The sequence below is a fragment of the Tachypleus tridentatus genome, chromosome 10 (assembly GCF_004210375.1).
Source record: "Tachypleus tridentatus isolate NWPU-2018 chromosome 10, ASM421037v1, whole genome shotgun sequence".
NCBI lineage: Eukaryota > Metazoa > Arthropoda > Merostomata > Xiphosura > Limulidae > Tachypleus > Tachypleus tridentatus.
In genome coordinates, this window is record NC_134834.1 from 193022464 (window position 1) to 193040822 (window position 18359).

Genomic DNA, 18359 nt, shown 5'->3' on the forward strand with positions numbered 1-18359 from the left:
TCTCTATATTGTTATATATATAACAAAACTAACTAAAATGTAAAAATTAGTTTTTCTCTGGTTAGCTAACATATTTAAATCTTCATAAACTCAATGGGGAAGGTAAGCCTACAAGATGCGCAAGACTTTAACTTAATCATTTGTTTAACCTAAGTTCTACCCAAAATGGCTAAGTAAGGTCTCATTGTGGTTTATTGCTTTTCACACACACTAGTAGCTCTAATACAGTGGAGCGCCATTAAGCCGCGGACCAGTAAACCGCGAAATCACTTAAGCCGCTGTAGCAAGTCTTGTCCCAAAATTTTTGATGTATTAAATCTACTACCTGGCTTTTTAAAGTTTCTCATACTCTCCTTGTCTTTATAACTTCAAGGAGATATTTAAAAAGGATTTGCTTTAATTTGGGAAATAAATAAAATATATTACAATAGAAATCGACCGTTAATCTACCTTATCCGCTCTCTATGTCAGCTTTATGGAGGCCGCCATTGTTACCGAATCACACCTCTCCATACATTAAAGTTAATCCGCGGTAAATCCGTGAAAAAAAGTGATCAATAATTAAAGTATTATTTTTAATTCGATAATCCGATATTTTTATGGAATTGTATAAATATTGGCCACAAACCCAATAGAAATCACTTCAGTTTCTGAATTAATAGTGAGCATATCATATTGACATGGCGGCCCGCATGTAACACGGAAAGACGAAATTTTACAGGGAAAAGCGAACCATCGCAATGCATTGGTCGTTTGTGTTAAAACGGCACTTGTCAATTGTATCTGAATAGTCTATACATTAATATTATAATAATCACGCAATGGCCCGGATGAGGCTCGTCGGCGGAGCTGTTGGCGACTTCGGCTTTTCAGTCACAAAGGTTTAAGCCGCGGTTATGCAGGTTGACCCCCCAAATACTGCTCCACTGTAGTACAGCATTAAAAACCATAAAAGTAAAAGAAAGGAAATGGGTTAGAAGCTAAGGCTGTTAGAATAAATAATTGCAACTGTGTTACAGTGCATAATCATTATAGAATAAAAATGGTATTTTCTATGTTATTTAATATATTTCAAATGTTCATATCACTGTAAATTAATGATTTTGCTGGAGTTCCATCACAAAAATAAAGTATAAAATACAAAATTTCATGTGAAAACTTGTGTCATTCAATTAAAATGTTCTAGTTGTTATGCAAATGAAATATGTAAACTACAGGTTGAAAATCAGTATTTTTATTCTTAACATAAAAATAATCTTTCACTCAGAAAAGGCTTCATAAAATTATGGACATGCCATTAATAAAAACACTATAAAAATCTTATTTTTCTGATGCAACAGGCTAGTAATGTGTACTGAAAACTTGCCAAAGTTATAAAATGTAGAGTTCCATGGTAACAGATGGTTATGAGGTCTATCAAACTGACTGAGCCTATATAGAGATGATTAATACAACAGGTGCTCCATGGGGATTACTGAGCACAGAGGATACATTGCCTTTCTACTGGAAGGATACTGTGTAATGTTAATTGCATCATAAACTGACACAATACACATTAATACATGTATGGGGTCTAAGCTCCATTCAAAGCTTGGTGTATGTGCATAAATATTTTGGTAGTGACACAAGGTAATAGCTTTCAATTCTGTGGAGAGGTGAATAGCATTTCTGAAAAACAGATTCAGTGCAACACATCACAGTAGTATCAGAAGCATAAACCATGATGAAATATTTCATATGGCTACTTCTGTGCTAATGGAACAGTGTAAAATCTATGTATTAATTCAGCATATATTTTTATTTGTTTAATATCAGTAAGTATTGAATTAAGCTTAATACATTGTGAGATTATCAGAATAATTATTGCAAAGTATTTGAACTTTTTTCACCCTTTTATTACCCTTGATAGCAGAGGTATTGTTTTCATTCGTGAACAACATAACTTGGAAAATGTTAACGTAACTTGGATCAGTTGATTAACTTTTGGTAAATGTTGATAAGTTAAGATTACACTGAAGATCAATCATGTTTACTATAATAGTAGCAATTTCAGATTTTGAAAAAATGTTCACACCTCAACAACAGGCTGACATATTAAAAGGATCTTGGCCTTTAGATCTATATGTTTGAAAGAAAGGAATTGTTTGGTTATAGTGAGAGTTAAAATTTTCCTTATCAAAAAATATATTTTCAAAAGACTCATCTCCTCACAAAGACCAGCTATAATCCTCACACGATTTGCATACCACTAGCTTTGAAGTAATTCATACCTAAATTCAAATATTTAATGTAAATTGTGTTGTTGCATAATGATGTCATCATGCAACAATAGCCTTCCATCATCAGGTTGGTGACACAGCCTCCATGCACAGTAATTCCCCCTAAGCATGTGCACTTTAGATAACTTCATTCACAGATGAGGCAAGAATAAAATGATGCACCAGAAGTGGAGAAGAAGTGGAGAGGTCAGCTGGGATTGTGTGAGGGGGGTAAGCATCTATCAGAAATACATTTTCAGGTTAAGAAAACGTTAATTTCCAAGATTATACCTCACATCTGTGCACATAACAACCTGAATCCCACAATGAAGGGGTGGAAGAGCAGGTGCAAAACTATAAACCTAAACGAGTTCCCTTCATAAAGTGCCCAAAGGGAAAGCCCATGGAATGAAACTCCCAATAACAGGAGCTCCATAATTGCAGACTGCATTTCTTCTTAACCAGGCTATACTCTTCACCTGAAATGTAAAGGAGGAGAGACAAAAAAAGCCCAGATGTAGCAAGGATGGGCAGAATTCAAAGATGGCCAACCAAGCACTTGCACACAAGAGGTCAATGAGCCAATATTTATAGGGTGATGAGGGTATGTTCAGGCCATACAGTATGCTCACTTTAACTTTACTGGATAGAATTTGGCTGCACAAGGAGGGTACATGAGCTGTTTCATAAGTGATATGAACTACATCAAGAGTGTCACTATTGCTTTCTTCTCAGTGTATTTTGAGCCCAACCAGTAAGCAATACTAAAAGGTCCTTGACCACAGTGGCTAAGAACCGGTAAGTGACAAGAGTTTCATATTTACACTTGAAGTAGGAGGAAGAATTAATTTTGGAGAGACCTGGAAAAATGTTTGGATCCCCATTAGTCTGCCTGCCACAAAGGTCTTTTACTGTAGACAGTACCAGCAACCTCAAACCAAAGAAGTTAAAAGTCACTTCCCCGGTGCAAGTTTCTTTTATGATAGTCCATAGAATGGTACCATTTGGAGTGGGCAATTTTGTAACTGTATTACATACAATGATGATACTTCTAATGGTCTTGCAGGACACCCAATCTCAACAGCAGGCATTGGAAGAGCTAGGGAAAATGGTTTCAGTATTTTCCATTACCTTGGCCTGATACAGATTTTGGAGAATCTTGTCCAAGGGAAGGAGAAAATAAGAAGGAAGAGAGTGAAACAGGTGATTAATCTTATATAATGAAATATAAAATAGCCTGCAAACATCAACATCCAGGGAAGAATATGCCAACTGAAGAAGTTGGTGGACCAATCCAGTAAGGATGGAAGAGAAGTCCTCTTAAAGAAGAAGGATCCCATGGTAGAAATATATACTGGCTGGGATCCTAAAAGGAGGAAATATGTAATAAGTAACACCAAATAGCCTAACCTATACATAGAAGCCAATACAGATCTGAATAATCATAGTTGTGAGAGATAGATGATAAATTACAGTCACTTTTCTAAGAAGTTGAAGCCTTAGGATAAAAAGATCAGTCTGGGTAGAGGAGTAAATAAGTGTGGTGAAATAGAGTGAAGAAAGCATCAGCAGTAGGGATATCCGAGTGACAGCAACCACAGAGGAAGAGGTAATAAGTCTTAATAGAAAAAAATTATAGAAAGAGCGAAAAACCAACAATTTGAACAGGGCATGTATGAGTGTGTGTAATACCACATTAATGTTCCATCCAGGCATGAGAGTTGGATGAAGTGGATGACAAAGTGGAGAGAATATGGAATGAAACACTTTGTGGTAATGGGAAAGGTGAACTGTAATGGATAAGGCTCTGCCAAATAGCCAGCAATAGTGGAGGCAGACAGGCAATAGTGAAATGAAAATGTTGATAGGTGGTTCCCAGTGGGATGGCTGGGAGGAAGGGAGTGGCAGGTGGATTGATGACGAAAATCCTGCCACTTAAACTGATACACAGACAAATTGGAATGCTAACAAATGAGACAAGAAGATACATGAGTGGAGAGTCCAGCCCAAAGGTCAGTGGCCAAGCAAATACCAAACATAAAGATGTAGGAATAAAGTTTTATGATCATAACTCTCAGTAAATTGAACATAAACAAGAAAAATTAACATGTCTGTTTGTTAATAAGGAAAAGAATGAAGTTACCTTGAGTGTAAATGTTTAGAGGGAGCTTACTGTGCATGGAGGTTGTGTAATTTTCCTACAGGTAGAGTACAATTGTCACATGATTACGTTATCATACCAAGCACAATTCTCATTAAAGACATGAATTTAGGTGGAAGTTAGCTCAAGGTTACAGGCATGCAAGTCTCTTAGGCATATGTACAAGGATATACCCGTTCTATGTGCAGAGTTGATGTATACTCTTGGAGGTTAAAAATACTGGAGGGAGGGATTTGAACTCTATGAGCGTTTCTTTTTTCTTTTTGCAATAAGCTGGGCAAAAACATATTTGCTATTGACTTACAGAGTCAAACATATTTAGCAACACAATAAACATATGAATTTATACTTTAATAGTGCTCAGGAAGTTTCCATCTATTATGTAGCTTTACACAAGTTTTAAGAGTTCTTATGTAGTCTAAAAAGAAAAGAAAGAGTCAAATTGATGCAAAAATAAAAAAATGCTACATTTTTTTTCCACATGCATTATTGCAATGGTTGTTTCTTCTGAAATCAAATACCACAGGTATTAGAGCGTTGGATACATAAAAACAACTAAAATTTTTAAACTAAATTTATTCAGCAAAAATCAATTCTTTATCATTCAGTATTGAGCTCAGAGAATGATTTTATTGTAATGATTAGGAAGTAAAATTGAAAAATTATTTGAAACGTTTGTATAGTTGACTGTTTTTTTTTAACTGGATACTCACCTTTCACTTTTAGGTCTGAAAGAGAAGATGCCATAACTGCTTTCCTTGTGTCTCGATTACAGCTCCATACTTTGTATGGAAACTGTCTCTGTTCCTAGAAACATACAATGAATCTTCAGTTGACATGGTTCTAAACTTAAAATGATATCACTTCATAACATTAGAATACTGTGTTCTTTAATGCAATTAAAATATTCTAATTTTATATGTGCCTAAATACACAATGGAAACACATTAAAACTATGTACAAAGTTTAAGAGAACAAGGATTTATGCCCCCTTAAAATTCTGTGACACAGATTTTCAAGTATTAGGAGAAATCTCTCACAATTATTATCAGCTTTGAAAGATCCTTTTGGTCAGACACAAGTTCTTAGTATATTAACATAATACAAAGGCTGTCCATCAACTGTGCATATCCAACAACCTAACTACAACCATCACTGTGGTGTGACACTAAACAGATGAACAGCCTTCACTATCTTTTTGCAAAGAAATAGAAGTATGCTGATTTTTAAATGCAGATGATACCTAAAATGGCCTCTTCAAGAATGGTTACATCTCAGGACTTTGTAATGTTCTTGTATTGCATGGTTATAAAAGCACGTGAGGCACAAAAATATCAACATTATAAAGAAAAAGTAATCTGCAGTGTTGAAATCTATTAGTAAAGCAAAAGAATGTTTAGTTCCATCAATCAGAAAAGTCTACTATATGAACAGCTAACAGTCACACACCTGAGCTGGTGAAGTTGTTGTTCAGTGTTTTAAGCAACTAGACTATCTGTACCAAACAACTGGTAAAGATATAAAAACAGTAAATGTAGTATAAAACATAATCAGTGGCCCAGCATGGGATAAAAACTTAAACAGAATTAAAAAGGCTAATAGTCTTTAAAAAATTAAAAATATTTGTAAGGTGGACAGTGTTACCATCTCCAGTGACATTGTCCAATGTCTAAAATGGTGCTATTACTCATGGTCTTAATGGCAACAGAACAATAAAATGTGGGCCACTGTGACCTGAGCGTCATTGGTGCATCAGTCCCAGATAAAAGAAAACGATGAGTTAAAAGACTGTAACCAATGTGTATCCGAGTTAGGATAACTTCCTCCTTTTGATCCTTATGGAAACAAGATGGCCAAAGTCTAAAAGGAGGTTTTATCTTGAAAAGCTTTTTATCATGTTTCTCAATCCAAGTCAACTGCAAACTGGTATGGAGCCAAGCCTTGAATAAAGACCATAATCCATGTATGGAACAGGCACAGCAGTGATAGCCCCAGAGCAAACAGACTTAGTTGTGGTGTCAGCAAGCTTGTTCCCAAGAATACTAATGTGGCCTGGTATCCAGATAAACTGGATAAAAGTAGATGATAGATAATGATAAATGTGCCAGGTAGTTTTGAATATCAATGAGAACAGGGTGTGAACTAACAAGAAGTAATTCCAGGGCCAGTAGAGAACTAAGTGAATTGGTATAAATAGTACAATTCATGTACTACATGGCTTTTACGTGATTGAGGTCAAGACAAATGACATACAATTTGGCAGTGAAAACAGAAACTGTAGAAGGGATCCTGTGTGCAACTACCAAGCCACAGCAAACCATGGCAGACTCCAGAGTCACCTGATTCTGAACCATCTATATAAATGAGAATGGAAATATGGTTCAAAAGATGTTTGGCAAATAGAAGACAGTACTACCAATTGGGAGCATCCATCTTCTTTGGATGAATCAAAGAAATGTCCTACTTGTGGATGGTAAATGGTCATGGTGGGATGGGCTGATCTGTGGATACAGCCATGTCATCCAAGGATAGACCCAATTCAGCCAGCTATGCTTGGATATTTAGGCCAAAAGGAACAATGGCAGATCATCTATTCTGAAAAAGCATGTCCCACTGAGGAAGTAAAACACAACCCCAAGTGGGATGCTGTGGTAAAGATCAAAGTTTGAAGCATACAGTAAAAAAGTTGCAAATAGCAAAGATGTAGAGGAGGTTCATGAAACACAGTGTATAAATTGGACAGGAGAAGTGCAGAAAGCCCACATGCAGAGCCAAAGCCCCAAATAGTGAATGGTCCAACATCCTCGAGGCCAAGGTTCTAAGAGAGCTATAGACCAGAGACCCATAGTCCAATTTTGATTGAATGAGGACACAATAGACCTTTAGCATAAAACATTGACCTGCTCCCCAAGAGGTGTAAAAAGGGATACAGAGAAAGTTCAGTGCTCTTGTATACTTGTTGTGTGAAATAAATGTCAGCTTATTGTCAAACATGAGCCCTAAGAAGACTAACTCAGGTACCTAGGGAAGCACAACTTCTCCAAGACAGAGCTTGAGATTGGGTTGAATACCACATCGCTGGCAAAAGTGCTTGATTGATTGATTGATTTAGTGTTTTATGGCACAAAGCAGCGAGGCTATCTGCGCCAGACATTCGGTAAAAATGTAAAAAAAAATAAATAAATGTAGTAATAGACATAAATGGAAATGAAGGTAAAACAAAAAAGTATAAAACCAATGTTGACACCTAGTCTACAATGTTAAGATAGAAGGCAGAGTATAAGAAGTTGTAAGGTATTTACTCTAGCAAAAAGGTAATGATCATAACCTGACTAACAGGTAAGTTCAAGAACCACCGTCAGTCACCTGAAGTTGATCTTTCCAGTCCTGGTTCTGGGTTATGTGTCATAGCAACCAGTATCAAAATGTAAAAGAATAGAAGTTTTAAAAGATACATAGCAAAATTGTAACAATGAGTAGCCAAATGTCCAGTAAAAAGATAAAGTCAAGTAAATGTAGTAAAATTTGTAAAAGTAAATGAAGGTAAAAACAAAACAGCAATTAAAACAGAAAATGGTGTAAAAACCAATGGTGACATCTAGTCTTCAAAGTTGTAAAATATTTACTCTAGCAAAATGGTAATGATCATAACCCGCCAGGAAGACAAACAGGTAAGTTCAAGAACCACCGTCAATCACCTGAAGTTGGCCTTTCCAGTCCTGGTTCCGGGTTATGTGTCATAGCAGCTATTATCAAAATGTAAAAGAATAAAAGTTTTAAAAGACACTCCATAAAATCGTAATAATGAGTAGCCAAATGTCCAGTAAAAGATAAAAGTCAAATAAATGGAGTAAAATTTGTAAAAGTAATTGAAGATAAAAGCAAAACGGCAATTAAAACAGAAAATGGTGTAAAAACCAATGTTGACATCCAGTCAACAAAGTTATAAAGAACTACCTGTAGCAGAATGGTAATGATCATAACCGGCCAGGAAGACTAACAGGTAAGTATAAAAACCACTGTCAGTCACCTGAAGTTGGTCTTTCCAGTCCTGGTTCTGGGTTATGAGTCAATATGGCCAGTACTAAAAAGTTAAGTAGTAAAAGTGTGAAATGATATGCAGCAAAAGTATAATAACAACTCGCCAGGACGACTAACGAGTAGTTCAAACGGATAGTTCAAACAGTAGCGTTAGTCACCTGAAGTTGGCCTTTCCAGTCCTGGTGTCGAGTTATTTAATGTTCTGGCCATTGTCCAATGTCAAATTGAAGGAGAGAGATTAAAACTATAAAAAAGGAACCACAATTAAAAAGGTGTAATGAATAAATATGCAACACTTAAATGAGATTAAAAAGATTAATGGCCATTAAAAATTAAAAACATTATCAAGGTGGACAGAGTCACCATCACCAATAACTCTGTCCAATGTTACAGACTGACCCTGGGAAAAATATGTTTAAAATATTGCCGTCGTTGAGAATTGTAACGATGGCAAAAAAGTAAAACGTGGCTGATAGTGATTTGAATGTTACACAAACTACACATTGGTGCATCAGTTCCAGATAAAAGAAAATGATGAGTTAAAAAAACTGTGACCAATGCGTAGCCTAGTGAGAACAACTTCCTCCTTCCGAACTTTACAGAAGCTAGATGGCCAAAGTCCAATTTTGGGTTTGATTTGAAAAAGTTTGTTGTCACATTGCTCACTCCAAGTGGACTGCCAGCTGGCACGGATTTTGGAGAGCCAGCAAGTCCCTCTAGTTCCTTTTGAATAAAAAAAGGGGACATTTGCCCTAAAGGTTTTTCCAAAAGTGAATGTAATATAAGAAAATGAGGTACGTGTGTTACTGATGTTGAAGATTGCTGTTCTGAGTATTCAAGACGTGGTCGCTTACCCATTGACTGTTTTTTTACAATTTTATTTAAATTTTTTAGAGGATCCATAGGAAAAAGAAAAAATTTCGGTACCCACTGACCCCACCCAACATGGAGCCCTACAAGGGGATGCACTACGAAGTCACACAAGGACAATGCAGCAACGCCAGGGTTTCGTGAGCACTATACCCAAACACCAGCATCAGGCACAATGTCCACAACACCCGTTGAGAACTTCCAACACTGGTACTTGGTTGACTCTAGCCCAAGTGGACCAGCCGATTGACCCAAGGGGGGCCACCCAAAGGCCGCCCGTCTACAGGAATTCGAGGCCAAAGTGGTGTGTTAGGGTTGGACCCCTCAACCACCAGGATCCTCTCCTCCCCTTCACGGGTCGCCATGCATGGCAAACACGTGGGTGGATGTTTAGATCCCAGAGAAGGTAACCAGATAGAACAGAACCTTTCCCAGGAGGTCCCCTCACCACGTACAGGAATCCACACCGAGGGGGGCAAAAGTGCACGAAAATAGTTTGAGAGAGAAAATGTAAAATTGTTTGCTGTGGTCCACTTCAATAAATGGTTGAGGGCAGTCTGTAGCTGCCACTCAATAAACCTTCTGTTTGACAAGATGTTAAAGTCATCGACATCAAGTTCATTTGCTACTGTAGGGAGTTGTCCAATAACTACATTAATGAAAATTAACTACACTATCATGAAAAGTGTGACACTCAAGACATAGCCCTGAGGGATTCCAAGTTCCTATGGGAAAGAACAGTAAAGAGCTGAACCCACATGAACTTGGAATCACCAGTCCAATAAAAAATTTTGAAAGTCTGCAAATGACCACATAACCTATACGAGTGGAGATCTTTCACAAAATGCCATACCTCCATGTAGTATAATAAGCTTTCTCAAGATAATAAAAAAAACAGAAACAACATGTTGTCACTTAAGAAAGGCCTCACTGATTGACATTTCAAGTTGACAGGTGATTTATGGTGGAGTGCTATTGTTGAAATCCATAATGGGTGGGTAAAAGGAGATTGTTTGATTTGAGAAACCAAACAAAATGAGCATTAACCATCCTCTCTAAGATCCTACAGAGACAGCTTGTCAAAGCAATTGGACAGTAGTTTGAAGTAATCTTGAATTCCTCCCTGGAATTGGAAAAAAGGGAGGACAATAGTCTGGCACCAGCAATCAGGAAAAACTCTCCTGCCAGATCCTGTTAAAAACAACCAGAAGAGAAGCAAGAGAGACATGGTGCAGCATCTCACAGTGAACATCATCAGGTCCAATTGATGTACCACTGGACAAATGATCAGGTCCAATTGATGTACCACTGGACAAATGAAGAGCAAGCTTAAGTTCCATCAATGTAAATGGTCAATTATAGTCATAGACACGACCAGCCTAAAAGGAAAGGAAAGAGGCAGTCATTCTGCCTGTGTCTTGATGGCTAAGAAGATGGGAATAAAGCAGAAGTATTAAATGCACAAGAAAAGCTTTTGCTGAAAGCATCAACAGCTTCCTAGCCATCAAAGAGCAAGATCAAAAGGGAAGCAGAAGTATACTGCCTACTGACCTTCCAAATCTTATCCCACATGATTTTGGAACTGGTGGTAGAAGAGATGTTAGTTTTGTACTTAATAATCTCACATTCCTTCTGGCTTTGATTTTTTACCTGCTGACCACGTGCAAGAGATTGCTGAAACATGATGCAGTTTAAAAGTGTAGAGTATTTACAAAAGGTATCCCAGGCCAGTTTCTGAGCCTTCCGTGCCATGTGGCAGGAAAGATTCTACCATGGACAATGATATTGTGGAAAATGTGTTGATGTTCTAGGAATACATTGAGCAGCTTTGTGGATAATACAGTTAGTTACTGCTGCCACACAGTCCTCTATCAAAGGCTTACAGACAACAGCAGGATCAAGATTTGAGAGAGCAGTGAAAGAGGGCCAGTTGCCCTGGTCCAGCTTCTATGGAGGCATGCAGGTTGGGTGTATCATGGCCAGTCTCTCTCAAATGATAGGAAAATTATCGCTGCCCCATGGGTCACTGTATCAAAGTGACCATTTCTATTTATTTGGAGGGCAACTAGGCAGAAAGCCCTATTGTTTTTCACCACTTTTTTTTTTTCTTTATTGGAAGGAGGTCTATTGACCTCCATAGATCCTACCTTGGATCAAGTAGGCAGGTCTCTGTCTGTGGACAAAGATTTCAGTGACTGAAGGCATGAATGAATAATTGTTTTGCATCTAGAGGCCAGAGAAGGAGATACATCACAGGAAATGCCCAAACCTGGAGCTAAAGGAAGTGGATCTGGGGAGCTACTGGAAAGAGTGTTGGGGACAGAGGTGGGAGTAGACGTAGATTTGTCAACTCTCTTAATCATGGAGGGCAAAAGTCTTTTCATATGCTTTGCAAATGACACTGTTGGAGGTACGGAGAGATTTGTCTGTACTCTCACTGCAGCAGTGGAATGGAGTGCATCAATACATGTCTAAGATGGAATGGTAGCCAATAACTTCCAAACCTCTAGGTAGGAGATATTGTTCAGTCTTCAAACACTGTACCTCTTTCTCCTCCACCCACTTAGGGCATGAACTGGAGTAAGAGGGGTGTGAACCACTACAGTTAATGCAGCATGGTTCCAGTTCACACTTGCAGTCATCATGTTACTTGCTACTACAACAAGCACATGTTAAAGAACTACATCATGATGTCTTTGAGTGACTCAACCTTCTCTGATCCTGGAAACATCTGAGAAGGTTGAGGATGCATGGCTGTACCTTACAGTTCATATAATCTGCCTTGACTGTGGTGATGTAAATGTCAAAATCAGAACATTAGTAGGTAGCATAATTCGGTTTTTGTGAGTGAAGATTTGGTGCAATGCAAAAACACCTTGGCTGGAAAAAGTAGGGAGGATCTCTGAGACGGGTATGTTCTTCAAGCACCCCTCAACAATAACTTTTTAAGGAAATCAAGGTAGCATGGGGAGTGACCTCAATGGGTATATTCCCAATGCTTTTCAAACTCAGGAGGAGTTTGGTGTATTGTGGTGAAGATGTTTCACCCAAAATGTCTCCAGATTGTCACTTTCTTACTGATTTCAGAGAGCCAGCAAGCCCCTCTAATCCCTTTTGAATAAAAAGGGAGATATCTGCCATAAGGATTTCTCAGATAGTGAGAGCAAAATGAGAAATCTAGGTACAGAAACTGACTACGACAGTGACTGTTGAACATTTCAGTGCCTACTGTCCCCAACCACCATGGAGCCCTATGAGAAGATGCATTGCAATAGCAAACAAGGACACTGCAGCAATGTCAGGGTTTCACGAATACTATATCCAAACACCAGCATCAGACACAATGTTCACAACACTTGTTGAGAATGTCCAACACTAGTACTTTGTTGACCCTAGCCCAAGCAGACCAGCCAATTGATCCCTGGAAGGGGGGTGGTCACTCAAAGATTGCCCATCTATAGGAATTCAAGGCCAAAGTGGTGTATTAGGGTTGCACCCTTCAACCATCAGGATCCTCTCCTCTCCTTCATAGGTTGCCATGTAAGACAAACGTGGGTGAATGTTCAGACCCCAGAGTAGGTAAACTTAAAGTACAGAACCTCCTCTGAGAGGTCCCCTCACCACATACTGGAATTCATCTGTTGAGAAGTTGAGAGGGAGAGACTGGGCAGAAAATTTAAAAGCAAGTCTGTAGCAGCTAAAGTAGGAACCTGTTTTGTAATGTGAACTCACTAAATTTAAGTCTACAAAAGAGACACTTCTATCAAAGCACATAGCCAAAGAGAAGTTTTATTATAGAGAACTATATGACCATAACCTGGCATGTGACAAATGAAAGAATGGTATCACACTGGCATGCTTACTTAAGCATGTACAAAAATGTATTAGTATTCTGTCAGTGACATTTCAAAAATGGTACAGAGTTATTGTTATGAACAATTGTTTAAAAGATTTATGGTGATTATAGGTTACAAGCTAAAAATCCATAGGCTCTAAAAATACTTCAGTTTAAAATCTTTATACTGTCAAGCTAATGTTCTGGCTCCATTATACTGCAAGAAAATACCATTTTTGTAGTAACTAGACCTCAATGAAGTATGATTCCAACAAAACAAAAGCCACATATCAAAGTAAAGATACCAGTAACTCTGAATTATGCAAGAAGAAACAATAATCAATGATATGCCATTTGCAGAGACCTCTAATAGTCTTTTGTCGAGCCAGGCTATTAGTGGAATTTGCTAACTGATAATCATGAATACGAATTCATTAATAGATTACATTAAAATAATATATTTTCAGCTTGTTTTGAAAGGCATTTTCAACAACTGTTTAATATGATGGACACATTTATGTATAGAGATTGCAGAATTAAGTTACTTTTTAAATTCTAAACTTTCATACATAAAGATGTATATGTAATGTAAAACTAGTAAAAAAGCTTGAAATATAATTAATGCTCTACAAATTTCACAAAACTACTCTACTAAAACTAATTCTTCATAAAAATTAATTATCCTTGTATTTCATGTGACAAAATAGTAAAGTTTCTTGGCAGTGTGTGATAGATAATGCATAATTTAATGAAAACAAATTCCCTCTGATCAAGTACAAAAACAAAAAAAAACCAGTACACATTTGTTATTTCAGAAGAAAACTTGTGATGATAGAATATTCCCATCTTTCAGAGATTAAAATGATTTACAGAGTAGAAATTGAAACATTAATAGAGAAAATAAAGAATAATATCTTGCCATAACTTCTCTTATTAAAACTCTCTTACCCTGAGCAATAATGGTTATCTTTGTAGCTAGTAATAAGTAAGAAATACATATAAAATTAAAAAAATACAGTATTGCTATGCATAAACAAGGTGAATATGAAACCAGTGGCGCCACCACACTCAGATTCTTGAGTTGTATGCTAGCAGAATGCATGCACATTTTCCCATATAATCATACCACAAAAAGTAATAATGACTTCTATGTGGTCCCATAGTCAATGCCATTATTTATTGGTAAATGGTAGACCAAGAGTTAGTGTGGGTGCTTCTGGCCAACAGACTTCTTTCTGATCACATTTCAAAATTAGAGACCATGGTAGAAAGTCATGACAACTTTGTCATACCTCAAAACCAAAGAAACAAATGTACTGCTCCCACAACCAAAAGGACAAGCGTGGTTAGTGGCAATGGAAATGAAATACGTAAACCTGAAACATTAGACAACCATCCTATAACCTGTCCTTGCTAGCCTGAAGCAGAACACACTTGAATGTCCTTGCTAGCCTGACTTGAATTGGAAATAATAACGATGAAAAATCATAATGACAATATTTTCATTATCAGTAAGAACAATCTAAAATAGGAATAACCATGATCTCTAATTTTGATCATTTTTATCATATTAATTGATTTACTCATAAGTTCATTTAATCATTTATTTTATATGGCATTAACCAATGGAATAAATGCTACAAATAAATCAGTTAATTGAGTTAATCACCAAGTTTTAGTCTTTTGTACCTTGAGTTATTACAATAAACCTTGAAAGGTATTTTCCATGCACAACTCAAAGACTTTGGAAGGTATGTGAGGAACAGAGCTAACACTGAACTCAGTGTACTGTTCAAAAACCTTCTGCAACTGACCAATTAGCAGACAATAAAGACAGTTACAAAAATCACAGAAAAATCACTCTAAGGTCTAGGTAAACATCCTTGTATTGTTGTCAGAAGTTACAAGTAATGTAAAGGATCAAACAGAGAGGCCCTTCAACTTGATATTGTTTTTTTTTAACATAGATAATACTTTGTTTAATGAAAATACATTATATGTAAGAGGAACATTAAAGACATGAAATGCTGTATGTGGTCAACATTTTAGTAATACATTTCTCTTGACAGCAATCATAATCAGATCTTTGTATATGTACAAGGATGTTATTTTGTACGGAACTGAAAATTTCTAGTACAAATTCTTAAACCTGAATTTTATAAATAAAATGTAGTTAAATGTATCTGTGTTGTACACGAGTGAAAAACACTTAGAATGATCATTAATATTTGGTTTTCTAATTAAGATAAAGTATATGCAATTGTGGGTATGTAAAAGAGTTTTACTTTGAGATCCTTTGTTATTAATATGATACATATATCAAAATATAAAGAACAAGGTATTCTGAAAAAACTCAACAATGACCTAGATTTTAAAAACTGCATTCTAATGTTAAAACACATCAGTTCATGCTCATAAAGTACAGGACACTTTTCTGCATGTATAGAATATTATTTTCTAAAGAAGACAATTATAACTGTAATTATACATGTGTAAGATTCCATTACTGATTGCATGGATACAGTAAACATGGTGTCACAAACGACTTTGATAGGTTCAACTTAAAAAGTGTGTTAGCTAAATATCTTTTTAGTTATTACTCAAAATGTGGCTCATTGTATAAGAAGTTTTTAGCAGTGTTTTAACTATATTAAGAGTAGGTAGAAAATACTGCATTGTTGAATAATAGCAATTAAAACCATAGTATACCTGAATCTCAGTCCTGTAGAAGAATTATCTACGGGTAGCAATGTATGGAAAGCTTAAATGGACATACCCCAAGGTGTAGAGTTGACAGGACACAACAGGCCACATGCAGCCAGCCAACTCCAGACCAAAACCAAGTGGCACTGAGAACAGAACTTCTGACTCGTGGTAGGAGGAGGATCCACACCATCTTCATCTCAGGTTAAGCAGAACAAAATCATGTACTGTGCAAATCAATCTACAAAACATGCACATGTTTACAAATCCCACAGCCTGCCACACATCTGGGAGGCAAAATCCAAATGACAGTAGAATGAGATATGTCATTGTGGCAAGTCACATCAAACCCAATCAGACTGTCATACAACTGAGAAACACCAACCACAGGCAATGAAAATTCCTGGAGGTGGAGTGTGAAAGGAAGAACAGTTATCAATATTATCCTCCTGAAACAAATGCATAGAAGCTGAAATGCAACACCAACCTCTGAATCTCACTGCACAGAAGTCTAGTACCTCTAGAAATATAAATCAAACATGCCCATTGAATTGAACTATACAGAGCTGGGTGCAACATCAATCTCCAGAGCCTATTGCACAAAGGTGGAAATCCTTAGGCAAAGTGAGTGAAGAAGAGGAAACATAACCAAGATATATGTGAGGATTTATGTTTATTTGTCCAGCTCAAATCCAAAACCACTCACTGAGAACTGACATCCAGGATGGTAGGATGAGGGATCCCAATAAGAGAGGTGAACTGCAATGTAATGGATCTATTCCAAGCAACATCATCTCCAGCTGGGACCACACAGAAGATAGAGTGCAACTCTACATTCAGGGTACAACCACACAGAAGTGAATCACCTCTAGAAATATACAGTAATTGCACCCTCTGGATAGAACTATACAAATCATCAACATCCAGAACCCTTCACAGAGGTGGAACACCTGACAGGATGACCACATGCCATGTACACCAACAGAAAACCACCACCATATTCTCTACTGAATGGAAATGAACATGTTCAGGAAGACTCTTTCATGGTCCATCATCTCAGTGGCTCAGAACTGGAAAGTGGCTAGGACTCCGATATTTCACTAGAAGAACAACAGGTATAAAATGCAGCAAGGAGTCCAAAGGAATACTTACTCTAGAGACAGTGCAATGGATGATCATGAGAACCCTATTGTGAAAAGCAGACTGCCACTGATTTAGTCACTCACAATAACAGCAGGGATGGGTAGCTATCCCTTTCCAGTTTTATCCATGGGTTAGTACAGTCAAAAACAGGCATATGTATGAAGTAAATTTGTTGCAAGGAAAAACCTACTAGCAATCTGGTGGAACACCCCATCTGAAAAGTGTGAATTATATATAGGTCGTGATATACAACATAGATGAAATTTGTTTACAACAGATCACTGTGTAAAAAGAAGTTAGTTACAGTTTGGTAGAATTGAATAGAGGAAGTCACATGCATCAGAAGGGTGTGTTGCACTTATATTGGTAAAGAGTTCAACTCACTGTTAAAAGCACAGACATTCCCCCCCACATTTATTTTCTTAAGGCAGTTAAGCAGTATGGGAAACACTAGTACTACTAACACTATGGTTAGAATGCTGTTTGTTTTGTTTTTTAACCAAAAACATTATTTTTATCTGATACAAGTACATATGTATATAATAAAACTTAAAGGTAAAATACAAGTGCTCAAAACTACAATAGAAGGATACTTAGTAACCAACTTACTTTTCTCATAAGTGAATTTTAAATTTCATTAAAGTCAATCTGATTAACCTACAACACAGTTGTCTTCTTGTAATTTGATTTCATTTGTTTAGAATAAATTTTTATATATAATTTTTGAAGATTCTCATTTTAAAACACCCAATGTTTATCTTTATTTTCTATAACATATGTAGACTACAGTAAAAAGTTTAAAACAGTGGTGATCAGTATCTGAGTGTTCAGTTGTTATGTATCTAATATTGAAAGCCATTTCCACCCATATTTTTAAAGCATTTTCTTATTTTTCATTAATGAGTTGGTACAGAGAGTTAAAAAGTGGAGACGAGCAAATTTGAGAAATTAGAAAAAAAAAAGGTTTTAAATAAAAGTATGCATTATTCCTAAAAAGGGATTACACTAACAGGGAAGATCCAACCAAAATGGCTTACTAAAGACAAGGCAGGAAATACGTACCATAAATTTAATACATTTAAACTGGCAGACAGAACAAAAAATATACAGATATAGGAAACATAAGGATATGGCTAAAAATAATAACTAGGAAATCAAGAAAAGAGTTTGTGAGAAATAACTACCTGATAATGCTAAAATTAATAACAGTTGATTTAAAGTATGCTAAAGATATGCAATAGGTATGTTAATAGCTAGGTTTTTATGGTAAAATAATGTTGTTGATGTCATGAATATGTTAATTTTGTGATTTTACAACAAAGAATGCTAATAATTTTATCCTCAGTAG

At 36.5% G+C, this 18359-nt stretch overlaps 1 pseudogene across 1 annotated transcript in view; it reads right to left on the minus strand.

Moving 5' to 3' along the window:
• The window catches only part of LOC143227872 (uncharacterized), a 42144-nt pseudogene that overhangs the window by 20947 nt on the left and 2838 nt on the right, over positions 1 to 18359 (minus strand). The window contains exon 2 of the transcript XR_013015118.1: positions 5133 to 5226. The product of XR_013015118.1 is annotated as an uncharacterized LOC143227872 (transcript). The remainder of the gene's footprint in view (positions 1 to 5132; positions 5227 to 18359) is intronic.